The 8,091-nt window shown below is 38.7% G+C and overlaps 1 pseudogene across 1 annotated transcript; it reads left to right on the top strand.

Annotated features, from left to right (window-relative positions):
• Positions 1 to 6,719: 6,719 nt before the first annotated feature.
• On the top strand, positions 6,720 to 7,660 carry LOC307061019 (WD repeat-containing protein 82-like; annotated as a pseudogene). Its single transcript has one exon. The product of its transcript is annotated as a WD repeat-containing protein 82-like (transcript).
• Positions 7,661 to 8,091: the final 431 nt, after the last annotated feature.

Raw genomic sequence — 8,091 nt, 5'->3', positions numbered from 1 at the left:
CAGGAAACATTTCGAGTAAACAACCTGACCCTGCACCTAAAGCAATTAGAGAAAGAAGAACAAAAAACCCCCAAAGTTAGCAGAAGGAAAGAACTCATAAAGATCAGATCAGAAATAAATGAAAAAGAAATGAAGGAAACGATAGCAAAGATCAACCAAACTAAAAGCTGGTTCTTTGAGAAGATAAACAAAATTGACAAACCATTAGCCAGACTCATCAAGAAAAGAAGGGAGAAGACTCAAATCAATAGAATTAGAAATGAAAAAGGAGAAGTAACAACTGACACTGCAGAAATACAAAAGATCATGAGAGATTACTATAAGCAACTCTATGCCAATAAAATGGACAACCTGGAAGAAATGGACAAATTCTTAGAAATGCACAACCTACCAAGACTGACTCAGGAAGAAATAGAAAATATGAATAGACCAATCACAAGCACTGAAATTGAAGCTGTGATTAAAAATCTTCCATCAAACAAAAGCCCAGGACCAGATGGCTTCACAGGCGAATTCTATCAAACATTTAGAGAAGAGCTAACACCCATCCTTCTCAAACTCTTCCAAACAATATCAGAGGAAGGAACACTCCCAAACTCATTCTACGAGGCCACCATCACCTTGATACCAAAACCAGGCAAGGATGTCACAAAGAAAGAAAACTACAGGCCAATATCACTGATGAACATAGATGCAAAAATCCTCAACAAAATACTAGCAAACAGAATCCAACAGCACATTAAAAGGATCATACACCATGATCAAGTGGGGTTTATTCCAGGAATGCAAGGATTCTTCAATATACGCAAATCAATCAATGTGATACACCATATTAACAAGTTGAAGGAGAAAAACCATATGATCATCTCAATAGATGCAGAGAAAGCTTTCGACAAAATTCAACACCCATTTATGATAAAAACCCTGCAGAAAGTAGGCATAGAGGGAACTTTCCTCAACATAATAAAGGCCATATATGACAAACCCACAGCCAACATTGTCCTCAATGGTGAAAAACTGAAACCATTTCCACTAAGATCAGGAACAAGACAAGGCTGCCCACTCTCACCACTCTTATTCAACATAGTTTTGGAAGTTTTAGCCACAGCAATCAGAGAAGAAAAGGAAATAAAAGGAATCCAAATTGGAAAAGAAGAAGTAAAGCTGTCACTGTTTGCAGATGACATGATACTATACATAGAGAATCCTAAAGATGCTACCGAAAAACTACTAGAGCTAATCAATGAATTTGGTAAAGTAGCAGGATACAAAATTAATGCACAGAAATCTCTGGCATTCCTGTACACTAATGATGAAAAATCTGAAAATGAAATCAAGAAAACACTCCCATTTACCATTGCAACAAAAAGAATAAAATATCTAGGAATAAACCTACCTAAGGAGACAAAAGACCTGTATGCAGAAAATTATAAGACACTGATGAAAGAAATTAAAGATGATACAAATAGATGGAGAGATATACCATGCTCCTGGATTGGAAGAATCAATATTGTGAAAATGACTCTACTACCCAAAGCAATCTACAGATTCAATGCAATCCCTATCAAACTACCACTGGCATTTTTCACAGAAGTAGAACAAAAAATTTCAAAATTTGTTTGGAAAAACAAAAGACCCCGAATAGCCAAAGCAATCTTGAGAACGAAAAACGGAGCTGGAGGAATCAGGCTGCCTGACTTCAGACTATACTACAAAGCTACAGTAATTAAGACAGTGTGGTACTGGCATAAAAACAGAAAGATAGATCAGTGGATCAGGATAGAAAGCCCAGAGATAAACCCACGCACATATGGCCAACTTATCTTTGATAAAGGAGGCAGGAATGTACAGTGGAGAAAGGACAGCCTCTTCAATAAGTGGTGCTGGGAAAACTGGACAGGGACATGTAAAAGTATGAGATTAGATCATTCCCTAACACCATACACAAAAATAAGCTCAAAATGGATTAAAGACCTAAAAGTAAGGCCAGAAACTATCAAACTCTTAGAGGAAAACATAGGTAGAACACTCTATGACATAAATCACAGCAAGATCCTTTTGGACCCACCTCCTAGAGAAATGGAACTAAAAACAAAGATAAACAAATGGGACCTAATGAAACTTCAAAGCTTTTGCACAGCAAAGGAAACCATAAACAAGACCAAAAGACAACCCTCAGAATGGGAGAAAATATTTGCAAATGAAGCAACTGACAAAGGATTAATCTCCAAAATTTATAAACAGCTCAGGCAGCTCAATAGCAAAAAAACAAACAACCCAATCCAAAAATGGGCAGAAGACTTAAATAGGCATTTCTCCAAAGAAGATATACAGACTGCCAACAAACACATGAAAGAATGCTCAACATCATTAATCATTAGAGAAATGCAAATCAAAACTACAATGAGATATCATCTCACACCAGTCAGAATGGCCATCATCAAGAAATCTACAAACAATAAATGCTGGAGAGGGTGTGGAGAAAAGGGAACACTCTTGCACTGCTGGTGGGAATGTGAATTGGTACAGCCACTATGGAGAACAGTATGGAGCTTCCTTAAAAAACTAAAAATAGAACTACCATATGACCCAGCAATCCCACTACTAGGCATATACCCTGAGAAAACCATAATTCAAAAAGAGGCATGTACCAAAATGTTCATTGCAGCTCTATTCACAATAGCCCGGAGCTGGAAACAACCTAAGTGTCCATCATCGGATGAATGGATAAAGAAGATGTGGCACATATATACAATGGAATATTACTCAGCCATAAAAAGGAACGAAACTGAGCTATTTGTAATGAGGTGGATAGACCTAGAGTCTGTCATACAGAGTGAAGTAACTCAGAAAGAGAAAGACAAATACCGTATGCTAACACATATATATGGAATTAAAAAAAAAAATGTCATGAAGAACCTAGGGGTAAAACTGGAATAAAGACACAGACCTACTTGAGAACGGACTTGAGGATATGGGGAGGGTGAAGGGTAAGCTGTGACAAAGCGAAAGAGAGGCATGGACATATATACACTACCAAACGTAAGGTAGATAGATAGTGGGAAGCAGCCGCAGAGCACAGGGAGATCAGCTCGGTGCTTTGTGACCGCCTGGAGGGGTGGGATAGGGAGGGTGGGAGGGAGGGAGATGCAATAGGGAAGGGATGTGGGAACAGATGTGTATGTATGACTGATTCACTTTGTTATAAAGCAGAAACTAATAAAAAATAAAAAAATTTAAATAAATAAATAAATAAATAAAAGTGCTTATAATGTGAAAGTTGTCATGGAGGGTACTACATAGATAGCTAATTGTTACTCTCTGAGATAAAGTACCTTATGATTTAATAGAGCTGTTAACAAAATACCTGCCATCCTAGGTAACATATGTTTAGTGACACAAAGAGAGATGAACAAAGAAGGGAATATTTGAAAATGGCATTGACCAATGAGCAAGGTTTCAGTAGACAGCGAGGGCTTTCTGGGTAGGTCATACTCTGAGCAATCATGTAGAAGTAAGAAAGTATAAAGCATATTTTGAGACTAGCAAGGAAGTCACCTTGGTTTCTATAGGAGAGTAATAAAAGATGAGTTAGGAATATGTATTTGTTGGTAGCTATTCTCTTGAAAAAAGAAACAAAGAATCCAATTCAACTACTGGCTACCAGAGGAATAGAAAACGTGTAAACTGTTGTAATGGGTTACACATAAGGATTAGTTCTGGACAAAACTCCAGATGAAATTTGTCTTTGGTCCCCACACTCTATCCCCTTCAGTGTTCTAAAGCCTTCCTTTAATCCTCTTTAAAATCTACTTGTAGCTCCTCATTTCATGGGTAATTGCAAAATTCTGGTTAACCTCTTCAACTATTACCGCAGAGATTTTATATATGTAATTTAGGAGTTATTAAGAATGAAACAGAGAAGTCAAGCATACATCAGTGGATGAAGAAGAATTAGGGAGGGTATTAATAAGCCTTCCCAAATTCTTAAATTCAGTTACCACTTGTAGGGTTAAGGTTTGCTCTATTACCTGGGACCTTAAGCTTTCAGGTAGAAATTTTCTTTCACACCTATGTAAATCTTCCTGGGAGTAAAATTATAGCTGTGTAGAAGATGAAAAACCTCATTAAGGAAGAATTTCTCAAGTACCTGGATCGAAGGGAGTGGGAGGAATGCACACCACAGAAAATCATAAAGATGCAATTCCTATTGTTACAGCTCCCTCCCTTAACCCCTCTCTTATGTCTGGATTAATTTGAGGCTTGGAGAGGAGTCTCAGTTTTCATCAAAATATACAGTAATCAAAACCTCACACATTCTAAGTTATCCAGACTAGCTTAGAAATATCCACTTCACAAGGAAGCACATTTATAATCATCATTCATAAGTAATATTGGGAGAGGGACAAACAATTACTGAGCACCTTCTAGGTACATATATTTTGCTATTAATTTTACATATATTATCTCATTATTTTCATATAACTTTGAGAGATAGCTTTTTAAATCTTCACCAGACTTTCTCACGCCTCTTCTAATGAAGAATCTGAGAGTCAGTGAGTTAAGTGACTTGTCCTTACTCTATTAGGAAGAGGCAGAATCGCTATTCAAACTGTGTTATGCTTAAGCTTTTTCACTACCATCATGTCTCCTTCATAACTTTAAATCTCTTGTTGCTTTAATTCTTTACATGTATTTAAGGACAAGGTAGTAGAAATTTTAAAACTATGTGAATCATAAGATCTTTAAAAAAGAAAATGAAGATGGAATATTATGTGAACTCAGTTTCCAAACTTCAGTTCTTCTTGCTCCAAGTTTCTTACACAAAACCAATATTCTAGTTGCTTTATTTTCCAACAGAATTGATAGTGACATTTAGTTCCTGATATTTCAGGTCACAAATGGTTCATTAATCAATTCAATAAAATTTGGGGACACGTGCCGTGAAAATCTGTCTTTGAGAGTGAAATTTGTGATTCATAGGGCTTATTTTAGAGCTTAATTTTGAGATGGGGAGACTGAGCTCCTGAGAGTTTTGCTGAATAGCTACAGGTCCCAGAGTTACTTCATGATATAACTAGGTTATAACAAGTTTCTTGGCACCTGTAGTCATACTGTTTTCATTATGCCATAATTCTGGGTCTTCTATTTGCTGGCTGTGTACCTTTGGCTATTTAACCTCTTAAACTATATTTTCCCCTTCTGTCAAAGGGGATGATAGTAATAATATCTTCTGTGGATGTATTGTAAGATCTGTTCCTTTTCCCTCTCCAAAACAACTTGTGATTTTGATTGGGAGTCACCCTCTCCACATAGCTTTAGTAGCAACCCCTCTCTCAGAAGCGTATCATTAATAGTCTAAATCAAGCTTAGGAAACCATCTCTTTGTCACTAGTTGATATGGGGTGAACATAGGATATAATTCTGACCATTGATTCTCCAGAGGACATCTGCTGAGGGAATAAATCTGCTAGTAAAATCTTATTACAGCTTAAGAAGATATTACCAAAAAGGTGAAGGAAGAAAATTACAGGACAATATACTTTCTTAATATAGACACAAAATTTCTTTTTTTAAACATCTTTATTGGAGTATAATTGTTTTACAATGGTGTGTTAGTTTCTGCTGTATAAAAAGTGAATCAGCTATACATATACATATATCCCCATATCTCCTACCTCTTGCATCTCCCACCCTCCCTATCCCATCCTTCTAGGTGGCCACAAAGCACTGAGCTGATCTCCCTGTGCTATGTGGCTGCTTCCCACTAGCTATCTATTTTACATTTAGACACAAAATTTCTTAACAAAGTATTTCACAAGTAAATCCAGTAATATATAAAAGGAATAATACATCAGGTCCTAGTGGGGTTTATCCCACAAATGCAAGATTGGTTGAATCTCTGAAAATCAATCAGTGGAGTTCACCATATTAACACAGTAAAGGAGTAAAAACATCATTTCAATAGTTGCAGAAAAAATAGCTAATGAGTTCAGCAGCTACTCATGAAAAAAGCTCTCAGCAAACAAATATTAAAAAGAAACTCCTCAATCTAATGAAGGACAACTACAAAAACTGTATAACTAACATCACACACAATCGTAAAATTAATTCTTTACCTCTAAGATCAGGATGTCCACTTCTATCATCACTCACTGAGTATGTTTTGAAGTGTAATTCTAAAATTGTAGTAGAAGAATAAGAGAAATCAGGCATGTAAACTGGAAAAGAAGAAACAAAACTGATGCTATTTCCATACATCATTGGGCATACAGAAAATCCTAAGGAACCTACAAAATAATTTCTACAGCTAGTAAATGGATTTAGAAAGGTCATAGAATAGGGACTTCCCTGGTGATCCAGTGGTTAAGAATCTGCTTTCCAATGCAGGGGATGCAGGTTCGATCCCTGGTCGGGGAACTAAGATCCCACATGCCGCAGGGCAACTAAGTCCACACACCACAACTACTGAGCACACAAGCCACAACTAGAGAGCCCGTGTGCCACAACTAGAGAGAAGCCCATGCTCCCCAACGAAGAACCCTTCACCCCGCAGTGAAAGATCCCACATACCGCAATGAAGATCCTGCACACTGCAAAGAAGGCCCAGTGCAGCCATAAATAAATAAATACTAATTTTAAAAAATAGAAAGGTCATAGAACAAAGGTTAAAATATAAAAATCCATTTTAGCCACCACCACCTCCAGTATTCGCCTCCATGAAGCTGAGTGACAGCGTGCTGTGGAACTTCCATGTCACCAAGGTGTTCCGTGAGAACTCAGACAAGATTAACTGCTTCGACTTCAGCCCCAATGGCGAGACGGTCATCTCGACCAGGGACGATGACTCCATCGTGCTCTGTGACTGCCAGGAGGGCAAACCAAAGAGAATCCTGTACAGTAAGAAATATGGCGTGGACCTCATCAGATACTCTCATGCAGCAAACACAGTCGTTTACAGCCTAACAAAACAGACGATGCTATCAGTTACCTGTCCTTTCATGACAGCAAATACATCAGATACTTTCCTGGACATAGCAAAAGGGTGGTGGCCTTGTCCAAGTCACCTGTGGATGACACTTTCATTCCTGGGTCTCTTCATAAGACCATTCGGCTCTGGGATCTCCAGTCTCCTAACTGGCAGGGTCTCATGCATCTACAGGGCAAACCAGTTTGTTCTTTTGATCCAGAAGGATTCATTTTTACTGCAGGTGTCAATTCTGAAATGGTCCAACTTTATGATCTTCGCTCTTTCGATAAGGGGTCATTTGCGACATTTAAGACGCAGTATGATCGGACTTGCGAGTGGACAGGAGTTAAGTTCAGCAGTGATGGCAAACTCATCCTCATCTCCACCAATGGCAGCTTCATCCGTCTGATCGATGCATTCAAGCGAGTGGTGATGCATACGTTTGGGGGTTATGCCAGCAGCAAAGTCGTCACACTGAAGGCCTCGTTTACTCCAGACTCGCAGTTTATTATGATTGGTACAGAGGATGGCAAGATCCATGTCTGGAATGGAGAGAATGGTATAAAAGTAGCTGTGTTAGATGGCAAACACACAGGCCCCATCACCTGTTTACAGGTCAACCCCAAGTTCATGGCTTTTGCCAGTGCTTGTTCCAACATGGCCTTCTGGTTGCCCAACATCGATGACTGACCTGCATGGTGCTTGGCTGTTTTCTCTACAGTGAGGGTGGCCACTAGGAAAACAACTCAGAGGGAACTAAGATAATAGTGAGATTGGATCATTTGACTGGGCTGGAGAGCAGCCTTCCACATGGCCTTCCCAAGGATGTGCTGCACATTTGCTAAAAAGAAAAAAATTACTTTGCCAAGCTTCTTCAAAAGGATTCTTGATGTGGCAGATTCAATTGGGACTCAGATTTTCCAGCTGTCCAAAGCTGAGGCACCATATCCTTTGAAATTATGCACCGCACCGCTTCTATTTAGGGGACCTGTGGCTGCAGAGCTGGCTCCTGAGTTGGGAAGGAGAGGGAAAGATGCATCTGGAAGTGACCAAAGATGATGTGGTAGTGGGAAAAGGCAGAATTAAGGGAGAAAAGAGTCTGTGGTCAGAGAGGCTGAGGA

Source organism: Hyperoodon ampullatus, assembly GCF_949752795.1.
Source record: "Hyperoodon ampullatus genome assembly, chromosome: 11".
NCBI lineage: Eukaryota > Metazoa > Chordata > Mammalia > Artiodactyla > Ziphiidae > Hyperoodon > Hyperoodon ampullatus.
Note: the sequence above shows the minus strand (reverse complement) of the source record. Positions and strands in the feature narration are given on the sequence as shown.